We start from the raw sequence: 25,568 nt of genomic DNA on the forward strand, positions 1-25,568 counted from the left end.
CTGAATGTTATTATCCTAGTACTCTTTTTTGTAAAGGATGGGAAGGAGGAGTTCTGAAACCTTAACTGACCCTTCACCCAGAGACTATAACTTGAACCAAACTTGCCTTGCAGGTTCCAGAATGTTTGGCCAACTTTTGTTCTCATTTGTCCCCTGCACTTCCTGGTTTGGATGTGGTTGGGCTTGCTCCAAAACCCACTGAAATCAATAGGAGTTTTTCCACTGACTTCAGCCTTCCTTGCACTAAGCCCTAAGCAGTGACATAACCAGAGAAAAGCTCTTCTCCTGCCATTTCCAGCATGGGTTAGGACTGGAAATTCAGCACCAGGAATCTGAAGAGAACATTGGTTCCCACCAATTTTCCAGGCCAGACCCACGGTGCTTGGATAATTCATATGAGTTCCTGATCTTTCTCAACTGAATCTGAGCTCTGAACTTTTTGATGTTCAGCCAATATTAAGGCATTTATTTGTGGTAGGCAGAGGTTTATACCCCTCTCCTCTTTGCCCTCATTTCTATGCCTGGTCCAACCCTTGCTTCATAATGGAGGTAGCTCAGTGCTTGTGTCCCCCAGAATACAAGAGGAAGGACTGATGCAAATGGGTGAGCTCCATGGAAGTCTGACCCCCTCCCCCTTCTGCAGGAATTATTTTTCTGGATGAACAGTTTGCAGTATTGCTTGGTGAGCAACTGTGATACTGGAAGGACCCGTGAGTGAGAACTCCACTGTATGATGAACACTTGTTGTGACTCTGCTACTCAAAGTGGCCTTATTCTCCTCTCATTTGTACAGGTTTCACACGAGTATAAGACCATCGACTTCAGTGGAGTTACTCCCGCTCTATACCAGTGTAAGGGAGTTCAAAACCAGGCCTATAGATTCATTAGGAATGTTCAGGGTTGGTATAATGGTTTTATCCCCTGCCTTATGATATGGGTGGCGGGTGGACGACGCCTTCGGGGAGGCTAGCCCCGCGGCCCTGCCCCTTCTGCATGAGGCCCTGTCCCCTGTGGCCGGAGCCCTGAGCCTCCCTCCCCCGCAGCCAGCCAGAACCCTGAACCCCCACACTGCCAGAGGAGCCCTGGGCCAGCCCCAGCCGTCCGACCAACCCAAGCAGCCCCAGCCGCGCCATCCGGCCCAGGGCAGAGGCTGCAGCCAAGGAAGGCAGAGCCTTCCCTGGCCTCTTAGACTCACTGCCCATGCCCTCTGAGCCACATTCCCATATCACGTGATGGCAGTGTCACTCCAGCTAATACTACAGATGTTTTCTGCTCTAGAGTCAATAGCATCAAATCAAACATTTTTAACATTTTAAAAGATTTGCTCAAACAGAGAGAAGCAGTTTTCCCAAGTATCTGAGAACCTGGTTTGTTCCATTCTGCCTGCTGTCACTGGCACCAGGCAGGGCTGAATTACACAGACCCAAGGGAAAGTCCCAAATCTTGACTTGAACAATTAGCGGCCTGATAATGTTTTCATTTCCACCACTATTGGTGTGAATTGGTGTCAGAGACATATTTGAACGGTCAGAAACAGCATCATTGTAAGGGCTGGAAACATCTTGGGCACAGCAATTCCTAGAAGAGCTTTAGGAAAGCATCATAATAATTGATTAAAATGAATTAAACATAAAAGTGGCCATGAATCTGGATTTGAACTGGTAAAATCTACCCTTTCTTGTTCATGTTACTTTACAGCTCTAGCCATCGGTGTAGTCCACCGTTTGCCTCAGAGCTGCACCTTTCCTTATTCCTTGTTTTTCAGATTGTTTGTTTACAGGAGAATGGGCTGAGAACTTTTAGCACTGACTTTTTTCAGAGCACAGCAAGGCTCTTTGTACTCAGTGACCCAAAACCATTAGCACTGGAAAGCTGTGCTCTGCCCAGTGTGAATTGAGCTGGTGGGGGGGGGGGATGTTTCAGTCCTGTTTTTAGTGGACAAGGACCACATAAAAAAACACCACATCTGGCACTTTAAGTGACTCCTCAGCAGAGCTATCAAGGACTGAGGGTTACATTCACCAATGCAGATGGCCTGCGGTCCATGGAAGCCCACTGGGCTTGAGCAGGAGTGGTTCCTATGGTTCTATGCACAAGGGTGAACTTCTCAATGAATGGGCTACAAAGCATGAACTACCTTCTCATTCCTACCCCCTCCCTGCGCCATCCACTCCACAGTAGAGCATATGAGGAGGGGAAGCATGGGGAAATTTGCACTGGCTTTGTCTGTGCTGGGATTCTTCTGTAGATAAATAGAGGCCTTTGGGCTTTAGAAATGCCAATGTAGTTTCTTTCAACACTAAAGTGTGCACAAAAAAGTTAATGGAAGCGTGAAGCAGCTCTCACATGCCAGTGCCACCTCTCAAACCCATCTTTGTGTGAAGCCCCATTGAAAACACTGGGGGAGAGGACTGAACGAGGAGCGAGAATACATTGGTGCAGCAGCTACGCTGAAGGGGAGACCAGTGGTGTTGTTGAACAAGTCAATGGTTTTTGCTTTGACTGGTAATCAGCTGATGTGGCAGGAAGCTGTGCCGCTACTTTGTATCTCCTATGCTCCTAAGTTTTAAACTGTAGGTCAAAAATGTCCAGAGCTTGATAGAAATGTAAACTAACAGCACATGGCTGTAGCCAAAGAGAAAAAATCCAACTGGTGATCATAGATGAGGGTTTTTCATGTCAGGATAAAGCAGATTATAAACCCAAATGCCTTGCTGGGAGATGCTGTTGCATTGCCTGCTCTTAACAAATAGTTGAGAACTAACTGAGAACTAAGTGTTCCTGGCAGGGCAGATTGATGGTGATAGAGGCCAAGGCACCCTCTGCTCCTGTGAAGCTGACAGACACATTGGGTGGGAATCGCCTCTCATGTAAAGTGGATATCAGTGAAGTGGCAATGGTGTGGAACTGGTTCGAGAGGAGCATCATTATCAGAAGTGCATTAAAAAAAAAAACTGGGGGGGGGAGGGTTGAACCAGGAGTGAGAATGCATTAGTGCAGGGGGTGGATTGCACGGGAGACATGAACAGGACAGGAAGAATTGTTTTGGGGGGAGATGAGGATCATCTTCCTGCCTCTTTCTCCTCACACCAGAGCATTCAATGCCTGTTAGCAAGACACCAAAGGCAGTCAAGCTACCGAGAGCACACCCACGCAACTGCCCAAGTGAATTCGGAACAGGCCATCGGAACTTCTGCAAAGGAAACAGGGAACATGCTCATGCCTTTAGTCCTCTTATTGATTGCTGGGAGATGCTGAGACAAGTGAATACATGGAGGAGCCCTGAGGATGTCACAGTAATTTAAAATACACAAACCTTGGAAGCACTGCCTGTGTGGAAGTGTGAGATGGGTTGGTTTAGAGTAAGGCAGCACCTTTCATTTGTTAGTGTAAGTTGCACACAATTATGACTCACAGTGAACAATTCTGCCTGATCACATGGTTGAGTGAATAATGTGTCTTTTCTTTGCCTGCATCAGCTCCATCTGTCCCCCCAACCCTACCCTACTTGCCCCATTGCAACAGGCCTCTCACCTGACCAGTCTAATGAGCCAGTATTTGATGTAGGAGTTGCACCAGAGGAGTTTCTACAGAGGTGATTTCATTGGAATTATGCTGTTTGTAACAGTGGTCTGATTATGCTTTACACATCCTAAATATCCTGAAAGTTAGGTGACTCATAGCAGCACCAGCTACTCACTACTAGTCAATGCAAGTTAAATTCTGAGATTGGCAACACAATTTATTCTTGGTGGGGGCGCTGCATGTGACATCCACCAAAGGGGCAAGCTATAAATCCTGGGTTTGGCAACAGCATCTTGCCCCCAAATGGTAGAAATCTCACCCGATCCACTGATTGCAAGCTGTTTGTGCCAGTCTCACAAGATCAGCTCTTCTCACAAGCTTTCCATCATGTTTGGCATTGTCTGAGCAGGGTCTGAAAAATAGCCCCTTTGCTGTTCTGGATTGATACAGAACGAGTGCTCAGGTAGGGAGTCTGTGGTAGGGTTGGGAACTGAACTCAGATCTCCTGAGTCCCAGCTCGGTTCCTTCACAGCAAACTCATTTTCCTTCCCCCAAAATTATGTGATTGTATAACATGACTTTTTTTTTTAAATCAACAAAGGGACCTCATACACGGTGTCTGTTTTTCAGTCAATAAACTACACCCAAACTACAGCATACACACACAATACTTCCTTACTCTTACTGGGTAAAAGGTACATTCCAGTCAAGCTTCAGTCTCACAGGTTTTATATTATCATCAGAGCTCTCCCTCGATTTACTGCCTGGGAGCGTACACTTGGGTGGGGTTGGTTTGTTTTCTACTTTTACTGTTGTGAGCAGAAAAGCCCAGGTGTTTCTGGCAGACCTCAGACAGCTCACAGGGCAGGAAACAATGTTCTGTGCAGTGCAGCTTTCATCTATTCCCAGCAGACTGAGTGAAATCCTGAGTCCTTCGCAACATGGAATTCACCTCTCCAGCTGTCTCAGGAGAGACTTATCCTCCATAAAATTGGCCTGAGTTCCTCCTGATCAAACCCTAAACAAAAAATCCCTAGCAAGTCAACTTCTACCACTGAAGGAATTACTAGATGAAATTCTACGGCCGATATTAGGCATGAGGTCTGACTACATGATCATAGTAATCCATTCTGTGTAGGTAAGTGTTTCTTCAGTCCCACAACATGAGGTTCTGGATTGCATGCAGCTCCTCAGAGATAACCATTACATCAGACAACACCTTAGTGCCCAATTCTAATTCCTAATCTAGTCGAATTCAGGGTAAAATAAGGAATTATAGCATAGAGGCTACATGTCACATTCTGCAGTCCGTACTCAGGCCAGACTCCCATTCAGTTAGAGGTGTTTCACAAACAATAGTTGTGTTACAAAGCTCATTGTCCCAGAGCCCCCTCTCACAATGTGGTGGGGCATTGCAGCAGCTTTGTCTTAGTCTCCCCTTCGTCTTTCACAACTCTACCCAGCTGCCAATGCCTTCCAGCCTGCTTCGGTGACTTCACCCTACAGCTAAGTCACGTTTACCAATGTCCACTAGCCTTACACTCAGGCCTGTAAATACTTCATCCTCCCCTGTATCAGGGCATGCCACATTCCTTCTTCCAGTTGACTACAGAGCTCTTCTACAGCCCTCTCACTACGGTCTGTGAAAAGTCCTCCTAACTACCCCGTAGATGCAGACAATAGTCCCTGCAAACCCTGGCTTCTGGACCTAGGCTCATACAGGCTCAAGCTGTCTCACTGTTTTCAGGTTGTGAAATGGCTGGGTTTCATGGGGCAAGTACACCCTGTCACAGTGGGATATAGATTTTCTTGTTTCTGGTTTTTGGCTGGGAAGCACATAAATCCAGGAGAAAGGCGGTTCTCTTGGTATTTCTGTGTATCTCGACAAAAAACTGGGAATCCTTCACACAAACTGTGTTCTTGTGAGATTTCCAGCCTAGCGTCACACACTCAAACAATTTAGATAATTCACGTAAAAATCCAAATGTATGGATGCTTTGCCGAGCTGAACCTGAATTCTGAGAGCTTGATTCTGTTCTCATCCTGGTGTGAGGAATCATTGACTCATTGCTGTATTTCTGTGTCAGGCTATCTTCACTGGTGTTTAATGGAGTGACTACTGATTTACTACTGTGTTACACCAACTTAAGTCAGTAGGGTTCCATGAGTGTGAAACCAGTAGGAGATCAGAACAGGTTCATCAACCACTAGTATATGCATACTTCCACTTGCACATCCACTGGAGGTAGGCACCCACACACATGCAAGAGGGCCCCCAACAGTACACTACCCCCAAATATGCCCCAGTTTGCACTGCCCCTATACAAGCGTGTACCAATATGCACTCTGTTGTCCCAATACACAGTGATACCTCATAATACCCTCACCCAGGGGTGCAGGCACGCATTTAATTTTAAGGGGGAAAATGCATTGCAGACGGAAAAGAAGAGAAAAAAAAAACACATTCTTTCCGACAGTCCAATGGGAGATATATATCTATGGGAAAAGCTTTACAAACTCAGAGTATGGGGGGAAAGAGTGATATTTTCATAACACTTGAGAGGAAATGCATCTAAAAGGAAAATAGTGAAAGAAAAATAATCACAGCCAGCAAGTTGAAGGAACTGTATTCACAGTGACACAGAGCAACAATAGAAGCTAATGCGAGTCATTTGTAGAAGGAAAAGTGAATAGCTGTGGCATATTTGCAAAGAATATATGGCAGGTTACCAAAGGCAAAGCTCCAAGGAATACCAGCTGGGGCATGAGAAGGGAGTTATCAAAGGAGGAGGGAGGTATAACAGCATCATGCAACGGTTGGCACCATTTCCTTAAAGTGGTTCATGAAATGAGACATAGCTGCTAGGAGACAGTAAATCAAGGTGTTGGCGTCACTAGCTGTAGATCATGGCAGTTGGCCAAGGAGTGTACAAAATAGAAATGCATTAGTAAGTAAGATTTGTGTGTGTGTGTTCTATCATGCCTAAATTGGCAAATCCACCATTTATTAAAGCAAAGCAGTGAATTAGGGAGGGATAGCTAATCTCCAATTTTGATCAGAGGGAGTTTATTTAAAATTGTACTTCAGAAAAATGAAAAAGAAAAAAAAATATTTCAATCCGACCTCCCTAAGCAGAACACATTCCATTAATGGAAAATTACAACCCATTTGCTTTGCACATTGACCCTATTATTGCAAGTCTAGGACAGCCTATTGTTTTGTGCATCTTAGCAACACACAGGGTCGAAAAGCTTAGTAAATAAGAAGGCATCCAAAATGCCATAGTAACATACCATTTATTCTGACGTTTGCACAAGGTTAATTTCCATGTCTGGATCCTTTAGTCCTCTGGAAACTGTTTCTGAAATTAAAAAAAAAATGCCCTAAATAAAAAAGGTAATTTGATATTTCTAATGAAATGCAGGATTTAATCAAAGCAAAATGAATTGGATATATTTTTAATGCCCCAAAATGGGATTAAATTTGGATTCTTCACGATCCTGTTTTGCAGTCAGGTGATTCGAGTCAAAACATATAGTAATTTATCTGATCACTTAGTATCTGAAGAGGAAGGAAATGCCCCAAGTTGCATCATATGGCAGTCAGAACAGCCTTGTAACAAAGCACTTTAATATGACAATTGTGACACTATCACTATTGTTCTGTCTGCACTGTTCTATTCAGGCAGGTCTCTGCTGACCTTTACAATGCCTGCATGAAGCCCCATTGGGAAATGAATTCTCCAATTGCTTGTATGACCCTGTGCACACCAAGTCCCCTCTCTGCTCTAGTTTTCCCACCTGAGAAAGGGGGATAATGAAACATGCTCCTTTGTGATGCATTGTGATAAAAAGTGGTAAATGAGAGCCAAAGATTATTAAAATTATGAACAAGCATTTTACTAAAGGGGGACTCTATGAGGTAGGAAAGGAACAGGACTGGTCTGCAATGAATATAAAGAAGATTCTTTATTGAGGCTGCTGGACATAGACCCTGTGGTTCTCTCTGGCTTTCCAAGGCCTTGTCTACACACAAATTTGCTCCTATTTAGTTTAACTCCATGGACTTAACTAGTGCAAACCTCTGTGCAGAGCACTCATTTTGGTTTAAGATTGGTTTGTTTCTAATGAGGCTAACCTTGAGCCTAATCAACTTAACTGAAATAAGCCTGGTTAAAATTGAAATAAGGGCATCTACATAATTGTAACTAACAGGGTTGCCAACTTTCTAATCGCACAAAACTGAACACCCAAGCCCCACCCCTTCCCCGAGGGCCCGCCCTTTCCCCGCTCCTTCCCTGAGGCCCTGCCCCACACTCACTACATTCCTCCTCCCTCAGGGACCTGCTCTCCCCCACAGATTAGGGGCACCTTGCTGCTACCAAAAGATGGAGATGAGCTTGGATCCTTCCAATGGATATTTCCTTTGTGACGCTCTGCTTTCTGTTAATAATGAGGGTTTGGTTTGGGTTGGTTTTGGTGCACATTTTTACTGGAAGCAAGAACCACACAAACACTCATGTGAATCCTGCGCTAACACTCTCCAATGAAGCTGACATTGACGGAAGAGAGGTCAAATCAGTCTTGGAAGACAACCTATGTGGAGCCAGGTTGTGGTCAGGCAGGTAAAAGATTCCGTCACTGGGAGCTCTCTGAAGCTGCTGCTTTCGGGCCTTGTGGCCAGAGGAAAGGGAAACAATTTTGCGTTGGAGGCTTGGCCATTTCGGTGAGTAATTGCAGCTCCAGTCTGGAGGCATCTGGGGAACCCTGCTATACACATAGCAATTCAACTACTCCAGAGAACAGAGAATTGCTGGGGGTGAGGATCAGCCAAGCCAAAGTCCCTTTGATGAATCCTTGAGCCCCTCCCCACCCGCCGCAACAAAACCTGTTCAGCTTTCCTGGAAGCTTGTCCAATGGTTCCCAACTGAAACACCTTTCCATTTCATATTTTAAAGTGCCGCTAGCCATGAGATTGAACCTGCCCCCTTCCTGCATCCCAGTTCTGCCATAATGACTTACTGCATCTCCCTGACACCTGCCTGCTGGAGAGGGGCCACCACACCAACAGCTGTTCCCTTTTGCCAGGCGTGCGTCAGAAAACCTCACCCCTCCCTGCACTGAATGCAGGTCCTTCCACACTGTGTGAAACAAGCTGTGCAAGGACATGGGGGCCATTAAAAATGGCAAAGACATTTGCAATTGGAGCAGGCAAGCTAAGCAGCAAGAGGGTGATGGGACAGTGCTCAGAGACAGGCCCAGGGAAATATTGTGTCCCTGGCTAAGGCCCCTCTGAGCCAACCTGAGAGGCAGAGGTGCCTTTGAGAGCAGAAATGGCCTCCAGAGAATCCTCCAGTGTAATGGTGGCACAGGTGTAGCAAAGACTGCCCTATGCCATCCACTCCAGCCCCATGTGGTCAGGGGAGGGAGGGATCATGTCACAGGTGCTTTATGCCATAGTATTCCAGGCTATAGGAGAACCCATTGGCAGCAGTGGCCACCATAAACTATAGTAACCTCTAGGATTGCTCTAGCTTATGCCAACAGACACTCCTGAAGCAGCTCAGAATCTGGGAGATACCAAGAGTGCTCTGGTGGCATATCCCAATGGTTCTTTGTACTGTAGTAAACTGAGATGCTCTATGGTTCTTTCCCAGTAAACTCTGGGCAAAGTTGTCCATCCTTCTGGTCAGCTAGGGGGAATTGTGGGAAGGCATTGGAGGACTATTAGCATTCAAGTGATTTTAGCCCTCGTCCTCACTGCAGTGGGTGGGTCACCAACCCAAATGAAAGAGGCAGCTGAGCTCTAGGCTGCAATCCCAGCCAGGACAGCTAGCTTGGGATGAAAGCACTATCAAACTCAGGTAAGAGGGTTGTGTGTGTGAATGGGAGAGGGGCAACCCAAGTTAACTCTGCAATGAAGACATACTCTAAGGTAGGGGTTCCCAAACTTAGTTCGCGAACCGCAGCCACTGGGAGCTGCAAGCAGCTGTACCTGCAGATGCTCAGGTAAACAAAGTGTCTTGCGGCCCGCCAGAGGCTTACCCTGAAGAAGCAGTGAAACAAGTTTGGGAAACCCTGCCCTAAAGTAACTCAAAGTCAATTTGTTCCCCCAAACCCTCCAGGATTTTGCCTTCAGTGTAACCCAGCACAGCATCTGGCCCCGTGACCACAGTTATCAGAAGTAAGGTAATCCCTTTATCAACCCCCGGTCCCACACAAGCAGCAAAGGTGGGGAGTTTATACACCATGACCTCAGCCTTACACAAAGTATTTCTTGCCATCTCTTAAAGGGCTTTTGACTACAGCTCTGTTTTTTTGTTCTAGTTTCATTAAGGGGCTAAAACATTGCAACAAATGGTTTAGAAATGATAAAAAAGAATCCTGTCTCCCCATTTGTAGTAATTATGGATGCAGTTCAGCATAATGTGATAATTAGTCTCCTGGAAATCATTCCTCAAGTTCATACTGTGATATAGCGTGAAATAAATCTGAGCCAACCGTACAGTTCTAATTCCAGCGTGTGGCAGTCAACTGGTACGTTAATTCAATTAAAATGAGCTTGTTGGTAAGAATAGAAGTTTTAATGGTAGGGGGAGGAGGAAGGGTAAATTCCATCAATATTAGTGGAATCCACCCCACATCCGTAGCTCTCTAAATTACTGATACAAGATCTTTGTTCAAATTACTGACAAGGTTACCAGCTGGGACTTTACACTCAATTCAATTATTTTATATTGTACCTTCAGGCTCCATTCCAAAGTGACTCTTAAAGAATAATCAGACTTACTCAATAGGCAATCAAAAGGAAATTACTTTATGTAAGTACAACAAGGTTACAGATTTGGTTGCAGTCTATAAGTTATATACTTCTGATCTTCAGTGCTTTAAAATTTATACTCTGAGACACTATGATGTACAGCAGCTACAGCAGCTGAGACAGGATTTCCTCTCATTTCCAGCTTAGCGCTTTTATTGATACCACAGTCACTCAGAAATGCAGGTGAAAGGTAGCATTTTAAACTATAAATAAATAAATAAATACGTGGTAGTTGGATATCATTATTTGTATCACATACAGTAGCACCTAGAGGCCCTCGTTAAGAAAGACACCTCATTGTGCTAGGTACCATACCAGTGTTGCCAATTCTTGTGATTTTTATCCTAAGTCTTATGATCATTGCTGTTTTGCTTAAAGCCCCAGCTGCTGCAGGCATGGAAGTACATAAGAATTTCAGCTTTCATTAAAATTTTTTTTCAGACTTAAACATCCATGCAAATGTGACCCCAGTGCACTGTAAAGAATCAGACACCAAAAGGCAAATAGAAACCCCAATTTTTAAAAAGAGCATGATTTTTCGGAGATCTGATATGACTTTTTAAACTTTTGGGGTTGGCAATACTGGTACACACACATATCAAGAGACTGTTTGTGCCTTTTGACCTTTGCAACCGTCTCTTCATGATCTCTATGTAATTAAGATTTTTGTGAGCACTCCCTCTTTCCTAGGAAGGTTTCCAGATTAAGCAATTAGGGTCTCAGTTTTGCCAACTTTCATAATTTAATGAAAAGTCTTGCAATACTTGGTGTTGTAAAGCCCCAGCTGCTGGGATCATGTGATTATGTGAAAATCTCAGCTTTCATTTGAAAAAAAAAAAGAGTAAAATTCTAACCTTCCAGATTGCAAAACAGTTTGAAACTGTGAGCCCTAAAGTCTCAAAATCAGAAGGCAAATAAAAAGAACCCATTATTTATTATTTTAAAAATCTCATTATTTTAAAGTCAATATTATGATTTTTGGGGCTTGACTTGTGTTTTTGAATGTTTGGTGTTGGTAATACTGAGGTCTGATCCTGAATGCACTGAAGTCTATGGTAAAACTCCCAGTGACTTCAGTGTGGTAGGATCAAATCCTTAATGACATGCCCAGAGAAGTCTCCCTGAACAAATCTGTAATCCTCTGTCATGGAAAAGGTGCATTATCTGGTTTGCATTATCTGATATTGCGTTATCTGATACATATAGAACATTCCTAATATGATTTTATATATTAGACCAATTGCTATCCCTTCTGAGACACTGAAGGAGGGGAAGCCTCCAGACCTAAATTCAGTTTGTGAAATTTAGAGAAAATAAAGAAATATGAGAAGGGAAAAAACAGTGGGAAACTAAAGCAATCCAAGAATAACATGCGATACATTGATAGTAACACCACTCGAGTCTGAAATGGATAAAAAATAATACAAGAATCTGTGTCTGAAATTGTTTAACTCTAAACAGAGCTTCGCAGATCCTGGTTTCTTTCCCGTTCATTATATTCATTTTTATAAGTCAATCACTGCAAGCAGTAGCATGAGCTCTCTACCCTTTCTGGGTAGCTGTACCTATTTGCTGGGCAGAGGTCGGAACCTCAGCTCGTGTAAGTCAACACAATTTCAATGATTTCAATGTAGCTATGCTGATTTACACCAGCTGTGGATCTGGCCCTCACACTGTATCTCTACCAGCCTTAACCCATTGCATCCCATTCAGCTGTGCATGAGCTAAGCTGTCAGGCAACTCTGGCTGTTCACAACAATGAGACTCGTGTTGGGAACAGGTCTAGCGCATGTATGGCTGAATGGGAGGTGGAACACTCAACACGAGGCTTAGCATAGCTGAGGGTCAGGTCACTGCTAGAAAAGCCTGATTTCCATACTTAGAGTTGGGAAACTATGTGAGCTAAGGGTGTTAAGTGAGGAGCACCAGCCACGTTACAGTGAGAAGAGGTGGTATTTAACATGCTGAGAGACTAGAACTTCTATGTTTTTTATCCAATGCAAACACATGTAACTGAACCAGGTGATTAAGTGCAGCACAACAGTGATATCAGCTGGGAGAAGAGTTCTCATGAAGTTCCCCATGCTGTATGTTTCATAACCCAAGAATGTGTCTCTCGGAAACACATGAATTCCTAACCGTGATCAACATTTCACAGATGGTTTCTATGGCTATAATGGACCATACCAAACTTCTGAGTCCGAACAATCCTCAACCCACTATACTGCTGGAAATCCAGCAACTCTTGCCCCTCAGACCCACTCTATATAAAGCCAGCCAGGGGACTGCCACCTTTTCTAGCTCAGAGTTCCATGGACATTCCCAAGTAAAGCTCTGCTTGTCCGGTGTGTCTGTGCATGTCTACACTGCATCTGGGAGTGAACCTCCCAGTTTGAGTCCACAGACTTGTGTTAGCGGGGCTTCACTAGTGCTTTAAAAATAGCTGTGTAGACGGTGCTTCGAGATGGTGGCTCGGGCTGGAACTTGGGCTCTCAAGCCCCCTCCACGCCAGGCTTCAGAGCCCGAGCTCCAGCCTGGGCCACAGCGTCTACACAGCTATTTTCAGAGCATTAGCACAAGCCCCACAAGCGCAAATCTGTGTCCCTGGGCTGGGAGGCTTGTTCCCAGATGCAGTATAGAAATGTCCTCTGAGTCTTAAGAGGCATTCCTGGCTATGCTGATGACATGGCTCTCCTTACAACTATCATGGATACAGGTATAGAGGTGTATGCAGCTGGACAGGGACATTCAAAACACTTATGGTCATTACATCCTCCACTGGCTTTTGTCTTCAGAGCAATGTGTATTTCCTTCTGGTTTAGGTGGCTCCATTTCTGGAACAGACAGGTCCAAGCTGCAAAGTCTGATCTGAGCCCCACCAAACGTTGAGGGTGTTGGGACTTGGAATACTGAGCTAGGCCCCTCTGTAAATTTAAGAGGCATGGCCTGGGGTAGGGTGTTTTAGCTGAGAGCACACAAACCTCATGACTAAAGCATACATTGAGTGCATTAAACAGAGACGGGAAAAATCTAAAACTCACAAGCGTCAAGTATCTCGTTCACTGGAGCTTGCAGTCCTGGCAGTTTTTGCTGCAGCTCTCTCTACAGGAATGTAAACAGTTCTATTTGCAATGTCTATGTTATGTCTCCAGTTTGGTATAATTTCCTAAACAGTGTTGCTGCCAAGAGCACAAAGTGTGAAGCTATCAGAGAGGAGCGGCACTCTCTGTAGTATCTGAACAGGCTCAGTTGGAGGCCAGGATCACTAAACGTTCACGACTCAAGCCCATAAGTGAAACACAATTGTCTTTGCAGTTTTTTATTTCCACAGTAAATTATGCTGAAAGATGTGGTGGTTGTTTTTAGGCTGGTGATTCTTAGATGTATTCTTGGCTACCAGGAACCTCCTCTAATGAGGCAGAGCATCTCTGTGCATGCAGTGCTAGTCATTTATTCATGGGGGAGCATTTGCGGCTGCCAGACTTGCTAGGACACACTTCACTGTGCAATCCCCTCCATGGGCTTTGGCTACTGAGTAGAGCTGTACAAATGTGGCAGATTTGCCTTTCAGAGCTTGGCACAGATACTGGGCCAAATTCTCCTTTGCCTGGCATTTTGTGTCCTTATTTACACCTGTGCAAAGGGAACGTCAAATGCCACTCATATAGAATTTTGCACTCACTTTGCCTAGCGTAAGCAGCTGCAGCATAGAAATAAGCCCCATTCCTTTGGTTTCAATTCCTGTGGAACCACATCCCTAAACTTTGCTGAGACTTTGGGGTTCAAATTAACTGCACAATTTCAAAAAACAGTCAAATCCTCCAAGCTTCATTTAGTTTCCCATGGAAATTGGATATGGGTCAGGGAAGAAGAATTCTCATCTGGATCCAGATCTGATTTGCCAGATTCACTGCCGGTTCAGGGCCAGCGAATCTCTTTTAGGAGAAGTTCAGACGCAGATTGCACTGAGGTAGGAACCTCTCCTCATCGAAGTTTCAGGGTGTTCAAACCAAAAACTTGGATTGTTCATCTCTGAGCTAGAAGAAATTATGAATTTACATTGATTTTAACATAACGACATTAATTGGCTCACATGGGTTTGAAAACAGCCCCAGGATCACTTAGAGTGGTTTGCAAAGACATTGCCTCTCTTCTTATCAAGTGCTGTTCTCCTATGCCGTGCCAATAGCCGAGACCAGCCCAAGTGCTCTAACAGTCCTTAGATCTGAACTTTGGGGAGTGAAAGCAGGGCGTACTCAGTTGTGGAACTCGATCCTCTTGTTGGTCTACAAACACGTTTGTTGACAATGCAAGGGCCCGCCGGTTCACCCAGGTGTTTCAGTGAGGATAAGTAGATGGGCTGTCCTAATAAAAGTCTTACAGCACTCCATATTAATGGTCTCAAATGCTGCAGCATACAATAGCAACATAGCAGTGCTTGGTGTGATTGCCATAGGATACTGTAGGTTAGGATTTTAATGAGTGGGATTTGGAATTTCACACTGTCCCAGTGCTGAGAATGACTGACCAAGCGAGTCACTTTTGGAGTAAATATTTCTTGTTTCCACGAACGTTCCTCTTGAAAAAGGAGGAAGTGTTGGTTGGGAGTCAGGACTTTTGGCTTCCATTTCCAGCTCAAGGAGAGCAGTGAGGTTTTGTGCTTAGAGCCTGGGACCAAGACTCAGGATCTTTGATTCAACTTCCAGCCCTGTTCAGTTTCATTTTTTGACCTTGGCAAAGTCACTTGGTACCTTCCTTTACTCATCCATAAAATCTATCTATTGCCTCACACCATATTTGTATCGTAAGGTGGGATAATCATACTTACCTGCCTCACATGTGTCTTCTGTGGCTCAGGGAATTAAAATGTACAAAATGATCTAAGATTTAATAATGAAAAATGCCATCAAAATGCAAAGTGAGTAATTTAGAAATCCTTAAAAAAAAAGACTGTGACTTTTCCAAGTATTTGCAAGGATTAAATGGAGGCAACCTGCTTTCATCAAAGATAAGACGACGTATTTTCTGGATAAATAACAGGTACCTGAGCCAAATCACATTATGCATTTGCACAACACGGATTGCAATTCCTGAAGGGAGCAGAGACATCCCTGTTGGAATATGTACTGCGTGCTCTGTCTGCTCTGCAACAGGAAAAGCATAAATCCCAGAATACCTTTAGCCCCCACAGCTCTTTGCAGATTGTGGCTCTTGCAGTAGCCAAGTGAGAATGGCGCTTCGCCACAAAATCTGGGAGAGTGTGGCTCTTTAGTGTAGGAAAACAAAGAGCACCTGCCTTAATGCTGGTGGAGGCTGATGCTGGGGAATGCCTGGTGGGAGCACGTGGGGTCTCTGTCAGGCAGAAGGAGAGAGCCATCATGCCGTGAGCAAGAACACTCTCTCCCTTGTGTCTGCAGAGCACAGCATGCAGCGTAACTGGAAATCAGAAGGCACTTAGCAGCACAATGCACTGCTGCTCTCTCAGAGGTGTGTAAATTACACAGCAGTAGGTCAGTGTGGCGGGGGGGGGGGCAGATTGAAAGGGGGGAGAGAATATAAACAACAGCCTCACCTCTATAGTCAAGGAGAACAAGGAAAGCAGCTCATTTTTAATGGAGGGGAAAGGGCAGTATATACAGTAATGAGCAGAGATGGCTGCTTAATAATAATAATGCCTATTTCTTATAGAGTGCTTTTCATCTCTAGGTCTTAAAGCGCTTCACCATCTTTTAATGTATTGATCCTCCTAACTCCAATGTGAGGTGGGGAAGCATTATTATCCCCATTATACAGATGAGGAAGGGAGGCACAGAAAGGGTAAGAAATTGCCCAAGATAACACAGGGGTCCATAGCAGGACTGGGAACTTAACCTGGGTCTCCCACATCCTTAGCCGATGCCCCAACCACTGGACCATCCTTCCCTTCACAGAAAGCACTCAGGTCCTCATCCGCCTCTCCATTACATCAGTATAATTCCACTGACTTCAAAGGCTTTATTTCTGATTTACACCACTGAGAGAGAAGACTCAGGGCCCTTTGTGTTTTCCAATTCACACATGAGCAAAAGTGGCCTCTTTTGTCGGGGTTCTCAGAATTCTCTCCTCTGCCACTTTGCCACCTCCACAAAACAAGAGTTAATGGCACCAAACAAGCTGAGCTAGCAGGAATAGGGGAACAAATGAGGAATGGTAATTAACACTCACAAAGGAGAGCCTGCTATTTCTCATCCTCCTTGGCCCGTCTCTGGTGACACACTCTCAGAAAGGAGGCAGCTAATTCTATCCTGTGTGCAGTTCTGGTCTCCCATGTTTAAGAAAGATAGATTCCAACTAGAACAGGTGCAGAGAAAGGCTACTAGGATGATCCGAGGAATGGAAAATCTACCTTATGAGAGGAGACTCAAAGAGCTTGGCTTGTTTAGCCTAATCAAAAGAAGGCTCAGGGGAGATATGATTGCTCTCTATAAATACAGCAGAGGGATAAATACCAGAGGGGGAGAGAGGTTATTTAAATTAAACACCAATATGGACACAAGCACAAATGGATATAAACTGGCCATCAACAAGTTTAGGCTAGAAATTAGGCGAAGGTTCCTAACCATCAGAGGAGTGAAGTTCTGGAACAGCCTCCCAAGGGGAGCAGCGGGGGAAAAAACCTAACTGGCTTCAAGACTGAGTTTGATAAGTTTATGGAGGGGATGTTATGATGGCACTGCCTACAATAGGATGTGGCCCATCGGCGACTGCTAGTAGCAAAAATCCCCAACGGCCAGAGATGGGACACTAGATGGGGAGGGATCTGAGTTACTACAGAGAATTCTTTCCCAGGTATCTGCCTGGTAGGTCTTGCCCCATGTTCAGGGTCTAACTGATGGCTGTATTTGGAATCGAGAAGGCATTTCCCCCTGGGTCAGACTGGCAGAGACCCTGGAGGCTTTTTCACCTTCCTCTGCAGCAATGGGGCACGGGTCAGGTGCAGGTTTAAACTAGTGTAAATGGTGAGTGCTCTGTAACTTGAAGTCCTTAAACCAAGATTTGAGGACTTCAGTAACCTAACCAGAGCTTAGGGGCCTACTACAGGAGTGGGTGGGTGATGTGCTGTGGCCTGCGATGTGCAGGAATTCAGACTAGATAATCACAATGGTCCCTTCTGATCTTAAAGTCTATGAGCAGCCAAGACTACAAAGTCTATGAGCAGCCAAGACTACGTTTCACAATTCCCCTCCATTGCTTTTGTGAAAACAAGTGTGTAGGAAGCACATGTAAGTGTAACCAATTAGCAGCCTGTGCAGCCTCACCCTCATCATAAATACAAGGGCTTGGTGTGAATGGCCATCTCTCCCCTCCTCTGCAGGGGGGTGGTTTCTGGTGCTACATTCCTACCCTTCTTTGCTCCAAGTCCAGACACCTACTTTGCAGTCCTTTAGGAAAGGGTTCCCATGGACTGGAGTCAGGCCTCAATATCTGGGGATCCCTTAGGTGGCTCCATTGGTCTCCCCTGTGTGGCCTAGCATATAGCCAAGTCATAGGGCAGTGGGGGGGGGAGGGAGGGGTGAGAAGAAATCTCCCCCCTATGCTGTAGAGAAGTAGCAGAGCCAGTGTACACTTCCTGCTATAGCTTCGTCCCCATAGCTCCTGTACAACCAACTCTGGTGGAATGGCCAGTATTATCCTACCAGTGCTGCCTTCACATGTTCCTCAGCTTCTCCTTGCCCTACTAAATAACCTTCCTGGGTGCAGGGGGCCAACGTGGAGCTACATGGGAATCAAGGAGTGTGGACTCCCCGCCTAGGGTCCTGGCATCCTACCCTCACACATAGGACCAGCTGTGGAGCAGGGGCCTGATGGGGGTCAGGTATGGGATGGGATTTCAGGTCCTCATTTCAGTGAATGAGCCTGGCCACTAAAGTTTCTCCAAATTCTTTTTGAGGTAGGAAGGGTGCAGGGTGTGCCAGCATGCCACTTGGGGAAAGGACACTCTGCATATTTCAGAACAAGTCCTGCAACCTTGGAGAGTGTTGCTGAATTCACAAGTTTCTCCTCATTGAGAGTAAGGAATCACAAACTGGAGGCAGGCTAGCAAACAAACTGATAAAACATTTCTCACATCCATTATGTAAATGCATTAAAAATCGCAGATGACACAGCTAGATTTAGATTTACTGATTACTAAATTAGACACAAATCATATGCAATTCACTTGCTTACACACATACACCTGGAACTATGTAAACTTCATTCTTCATGCAGTTTTATTATTGATGTGTGTGTTTTATTCTCCAATATTTGGAATGGGCCTTAAAGCAAATTCATCTTATATATTCAAGTACTGATTTCAACCTTAACATTGAAGATTGTAAAAAATCCCTAGCAATTATTTTTCGTTGGAAGGGTTGTTTCCTACAATTCTTTTTTGTTTTTTCAACAAAAAAATGAAACTGAAAAACAAATGACTTTAAGTTTTCAAAAAGTGTTTTAAAAAAAATAGGTTTTTACCAAAACCCAAGTTTTTTTACTAAAAAAAAAAAAAAGAGTTTTATTTTCCAAAAGCCCAGAAAATGTCAATCAAAGTGAAGGAAAAAAAGGGTGTTTTGATGAAATTTTTTTGACCAGCTCCACTGAACATAAAACTGTCTGGGAGCTGAAGTGGTAAAACCACTAAGTTTTTAATGCACAAGTTGCAAGGCCCTTTGGAAACCGTTATGAACCACTGCAAACATAATTAACAAAAAAATAAACCTGGAAGCTGCAAAAATCTATGAATCCCTTTTTAATGAGCAGAGAATATGGTTTCTTTCTACCAGCCAAGGCTACATAAACATCCAGCTTGTTTTCCACTCTACTGCCTTCACATAAACCGAATGCTGCAAAATAATCGGCAGCATAATTAGGGGGCAGCTTCCCTTTGTTCAATTTATTAATTCACCCAAGTGCCAGTGCTTAAAGGAGGATGCCTTTGAACCTCAATTCAGCTTCCTCAGGTGCAATGGGAGTAACTGTAGCCAGTGAATACTGCTCCCTGACATCTGACGGGTGCCAGGCCTTGTTCACCCTCCTGTGTGTCACACACTAATGACATTCTTGTCTTTATGCAGGTTGAGTGACATGCAAGGACACTACTCATCCCAAAACAGAGAGAGGACGGATAACATTGCATGCTGCAGCCTGATTTAGGGACTGTCTGGAGCACAGAATCCTCTTGCTTAACTGTTGCTCTAGCAGAGTCACCTGGAAGGTGGGTTTGGGTTTGATGGGGGAAGAGCATCTTTGCAGGCAGGCTTGCTAACCTAGTGAGGAGAGCTTTAAACTAGGTTGGCCAGGGAATGGAGACCTAAGCCCTGGGGTAAGTGGGGAAGTGGGACACCAGAAGAAAACACAGGAAGGAGGGTGCAACAGGGGAGGCCTCCTGATTCATACTGAGAAAGTAGGGTGGCTAGTTATCTTAGGTGCCTGTACATGAACGCAAGGAGCCTGGGAAACAAGCAGAAAGAATTGAAGTCCTGGCACAGTCAAGGAACTATGATATGATTGGAATAACAGAGACTTGGTGGGGTAATTCACATGACTGGAGCAATGTCATGGATGGGTATAAACTGTTCAGGAAGGAAGGGCGGGGGAGAAAAGGTGGAGGAGTTGCCCTGTATGTAAGGGAGCAGTATGATTGCTCAGAGCTCCAGCATGAAACTGGAGAAAAGCCTGTTGAGAGTCTTTGGGTTAAGTTTAGAGGTGAGAGCAAGAAGGGTGATGTCGTAGTGGGCGTCTGCTGTAGACCACCGTCACCAGGAGGATGAAGTAGATGAGGCTTTCTTTGGACAACTAACAGAAGTTTCCAGATCACAGACCCTGGTTTTCGTGGGGGACTTCAATCACCCTGACATCTGCAGGGAGAGCAATACAGCGGTGCACAGACAATCCAGGAAGTTTTTGGAGAATGTTGGGGACAACTTCCTAGTGCAAGTGTTGGAGGAACCAACTGGGGCCATGCTCATGTTCCTGACAAAATGAAGAAAAGAGAGCAGCAAAATACGGACCCTTGACTTCAGAAAAGCAGACTTTGACTCCCTTGGGGAACTGAAAGGCAGGATGGGAGGTTAATATGAGGGGGAAAGGAGTCCAGGAGAGCTGGCTGTATTTTAAAGAAGTCTTACTGAGGGCACAGGAACAAACCATTCTGAAGTACAGAAAGAATAGCAAATATGGCAGGCGACCAGCTCGGCTTAACAGAGAAATCTTCGGTAAGCTTAAACACAAAAAGGAAGTTTACAAGAAATGGAAACTTGGACAGATGACTAGGGAGGAGTATAAAAATATTGCTTGAGCATGCAGGGGTGTAATTAGGAAGGACAAAGCTCAACTGGAGTTGTAGCTAGCAAGAGATGTGAAGGGTAACAAGAAGGTTTCTATAGGTATGTTAGCAACAAGAAGATGGTCAGGGAAAGTGGGAAACACTTACTGAATGGGGGAGGCAACCTAGTGACAGAGGATGTGGAAAAAGCTAAAGTACTCAATGCTTTTTGTGCCTTGGTCTTCACAGACAAGGTCAGCTCCCAGACTGCTGCAGTGGGCAGCACAGTATGGGGAGGAGGTGAGCAGCCCTCGGTGACAAAGCCCTGGCTGGGATAATTTAGTTGGGGTTGGTCCTATTTGAGCAGGGGGTTGGACTAAATCTTCTATGATACAGCTGGAAATTCTTCCTAGGCTTAACCACAAAACTAGCTGCATCTTGATGTCCCATTTATATGGGAGATCATGTGAGGTGGAGCTTGGACTCCACCCAGGATATTCCAGCCCACCTGCTTCTACAGGAGGTATAAAAGGGCCAGTTGCTGAGTGGGACTTTGGTTTTGGCATGGATTTCTGGTGAGGTCAGCTCTGTAGAGCGGGTGGTGGTAGTACTAGAAGGCAGTGCTTTCAGTGTCAAGTTTGATAGTATTCTGAGCAAATTTAAAGTACATATGTTGGTGTATAATCTAACTCTGGAGTCAAATTATCCTGTCTCTAACATGCTCAAACAGCAGGTTGCCCTGTTACATTGCCCTGTTAATTAGCTGCCTGAAAACAGAGACTTTGGTGCCAAAATGTGTTAACAGCAAAGATCAGCTGAGGAAACTTCAAAAACAAAATGAGGGGCAGATGCCAGTTCAATTTTAGCTAAACCACTAAAGTTCAGGGGTCCATGTGGAAATCTTCCTCTCACTCTATGTGTGCTGTTAGGAAAGGCAGTGTGACCCAGTGCATAGAGCAGTGGACTGGGAATCAGAAGATGTTGGTGTTGTTCTCAGATCTGCTTTGTGACCTTGGGTGAGTCCCTTTGTCTCTGTTTCTTCTCTCACTTTTTGTCTGTCTTTTCATTTAGATTATAAGGTCTTTGGAGCAGGGGCTGTTTCTTACTCTGTATATGTACAGCACCTATCACAATGGGGCCCTGAGCCTGGTTGAGGCCTCTAGGCACTACTATAATACAAACTGAAATAACTGTAATGAGTCACCTGAGGAGGTTAGCGATAAATGATTATATGTTAGTCAGCATCTGGCAAAAACTGAGTGTGCAAGCTTTGTTATAGGCTGCCACTTTCTATGCCACCTCCAAAATGAAATACAGCAGATACCTATGTTGGTTATAAATAAGGTACGCCATAATGGCTCCCATGCTGAGTGACTGTGCACTTGGCTTTGTTGGAACGTTATTAGATAAAACAGAATGGCAAGGTGAGGTAATATCTTTTATTGGACCAACTTCTGTTGGTGAGAGAGACACGTTTTCGAGCTACACAGAGCTCTTCTTCAGGTCTGGGACACTAACTCAGAGTGTCACTGCTAAATACAGTGTGGAACAGATTCATTAGCATAAGTAGTTAACACATATTTCAAGGGACCATTCAAAGTGAAGTTGGTCCAATAAAATATATTATCTCACCCCCCTTCTCTCTTTAATATCCTGGGACCAACATGGTTACAACAATCCTACATATATTAGATAAAATACACATTCTGGTATAAAACAATAATGAAAGCACCAGAGATGAAGCAGACGAGGATGTGTTGAATCTCTGACTCCAAACAACTCTGGATTTTGCAGCTCAGGCCTATCTCAGTGTTAAGCTACAGGTTCAGAGGAGCTTCCTTAATAACATATGTAAGATCAGAAGCAAATGTGCATCTGCATAAACAGGTCACACTATGGGTTAGGTCCGACTGTGTGTGCAAAATGCAGGGTTTTGTATTTGCAAATGTGAGAGCAATTTAGGGGTCTACTTTTTCAGAGGTACAACTCCTTTGCAAATCTGGCCTATTTATGTACATGGAAAGAACATCACATATAGTTCTGAGCAAGAATATAACAATCTTTAAAGATAAGGACAGCTGATTTTTCCCCCCTATGGATATCATCATGGAGCCAAACTGAATCTGAGAACTGAACACCTCACCCTAATGTTCATAATTATTTGAGTCACTTTCCCTCCACATACCAACAGGGGAGCTTGCCTCCCCTCTGCTGGACTGGGGTGGCATTGCATCTGGGTAGACAATCTCACATGAGGGCAGCGCTTGATGAACCTCCTTCTGATTCTAGGGAGCTGATTTTAAAAAAAATATCCAAGTTGGGTCCCACAAATGAAAATGGGCCTGGTGGTGTCACATTACCGACTGTCTGCCTCACAGAGCCGTCCCCTCCAGTGTGACGGCCACTGATCCGACGGAGCCCAGGATGTGCACCACAGAAAGCCAAAGACCACTGCGCCCTGCAGGAGTATGGGCACTGATCTGAACTTCACATCTCAGGCACACCTCTAGGATGCCATCTCATTCACAGCACCTGCCTAATTCCGTATACCTGGTCCTAGTGATCCTTCTCTTTAAGGAGCCTTTGAAACAGGCTAAAATGTTGTTATCCCCATTTGACAGATGGAGGAACTGATACAATGACTCACCTTAGACCACACAGCGAGTCACCGGCAGAGTTGAGGACAGAACTAGCCCCTTGCTGTAACAGTGCCCACCCACCGGGATGTGGGAAGTGTACCATACAATTCTTCATGGGTTTGCTCAGATTAACAGACAGCTGCCCACTGATCCCACACTGAAGCGTTCTACCAGGCTAGGTGTTGTTGGTTCTGGAGCCGCGCTTCGTGTTTCCTTTTCCTTGTTCCAAAGACATTTATTGTGTTCTCCACCTGTCTTCTCCCAAAGCAGGTGGCAGATTGTTTCAGCTGGAATTGTAGACAAACACGTGGCTCCTGCAAGGTCTGTTTTTAACTTTTTGAGTGTTAGACATGGAAATAGCAAAGAGCCAAACCCCCCTCCCCCCCCAAAAACCCCCAAAACCCAAAAAGCAAAAACCTCAAGCAAAGCATGTGCTCTCTTTCCAATTAAAGACAGGGTGAGTAAATACTGATCCATTTTCCCTGTTCTTCTCCCATTGGAGGATAAGATGCGGAGAATTCCCTGAAGCGATCACTGATTTTCTGTATTTCCGCTGGTTGCTTCAATTTGTCTTTATTTTGTTTCTCCCACCAAAATAAATAAATAAAATAAATAAAAATAAAAAAGGAAAGTGACCTAGCAGACTTTTCCTCAAGAGCAGAGCTCACAGATTTGCTTTAATCTCCCAGCATCGCTAAAGTTAATTTCCACGTTGCAGTAACTCAGAGTGTCCACATGACCCTAATGCATCTTTAGCAACTCTTTTGCAGGGCTTCACTAATGTAAGAAACAAAGCTTCTGCTGAGCTCCCCCGGGAGCAGAGATGCAGAGAAGTACAGAATTTATGAGCTCCCCAGCGGTTCGTGTTCAATGCTGTAGAGCTTAAGACTCTGCAAGGAGTGAAACTTTAGTCCACTTGCGACCCTGGCATATAATGTACACGTGGCTGCACGCTGCTGGAGAGCAGCATGGCCTAGCGAAGCAGGCCCTGTGTTGGGAGTCATGAGATGTAGGTGCTAGTCCTGATTTAGGCACTGCCTTGCTCTCTAAACTTGGAAGAGTAACTTTACCTTTCCATACATATGTTTCCCCTCCTACCATTCATTTGCCTTCTCTGTTTAGACTGTAAGCTCTCTGTTTCTGTGTATGTGTACAGCACCCAGCACAATGGGGCTCTGTTCTTTGCTGGGGCATTTAGTGCTATGTATGCTGCTGAATAATAAGTGTGTTTTTGCAGAGCATTTTACAAAGGTAAGTGCTATTATGTGATTGCAGAGGTGGGGAAACTGAGGCCCAGAGAAGTGAGTGACTTTCGAAGATCACACAACTGATTCAATGACAGAGTCTGGAATAGATACCAGATCTGCTGATTGGACATTGCAGCCTCTTCACTACATCAACAAAAGAACCTGCCCTGACCCTGCATCCAGAGCTCAAACTGTGCATGTTCCTAGGTGCAAAAACACTGCATGCTTTGTCCTTGAATGATGATGATTATTTTCCTGTATTAAGCACCCAGAGGCCCTTAGAATCATAATCTTTTTGCTGATTTCCTGCTTCCTTCTTGCTGTATTTCCTGAAACAAGAAGGACCAAAAGTCTCCCAAGAGAGCCCATTCTCATGAGATTTTTCACTCCCATTATGCAGGTCAGGCCAGGGGTTAAAGTAAGGTGGGATGTGGAGACCAGTTCTCTCTCCTGCTCTTAAACAGAGGGGAAGCTCCTCTTCCTCTCCTTGGCCCGGGTCAGTAGAGCCACTCCTGCTGTAACTCCCCTTCTTGGATAGGCAGTGCCCCTCCTTCTTGGCTGGCATGTTGACTTTCGTGTCCACTTTCCATCTCCTTTAGGCCTTGGTACAGATCCACTAGGGACAGAGAGTTCTGATAAGATCTGAAGAAGCTCCCACATTTTGGGCGTTTCTCCAAATCAAACCCAATCTCCCAAACCTTTTGAAGCTTACCTAGCACTAATCTTCACTGAGGTAATATGGGATGGAATATACTATGCTGAACCTGTATCAAACCGACAGTGGACACAGCTGGGACTGTGTGTTAACTATCTCTGTTAATTGCTGCCGTGAACTGCACCACAAAGGCACTTGTATAGGAGAGGAAAAGCACTTAGATTAAAATAAAATCCTTAGTGCAGTGGATCCTAGTCAATTGTGGAGCCCTGGTGCCATTGCTGTCTGCTTTCCAGCAAACCCAGGATTAACTTTGGTGTGGTGTTTGCCCTCATGACTATGAATAGGGCAGCTACGAGCTGCTCAGAAATACCCATGCCTCTCCAGATTTCAGGAC

The sequence above is a fragment of the Lepidochelys olivacea genome (assembly GCF_965140295.1).
Source record: "Lepidochelys olivacea isolate rLepOli2 genome assembly, chromosome: 18".
NCBI classification, from domain to species: Eukaryota; Metazoa; Chordata; order Testudines; family Cheloniidae; genus Lepidochelys; species Lepidochelys olivacea.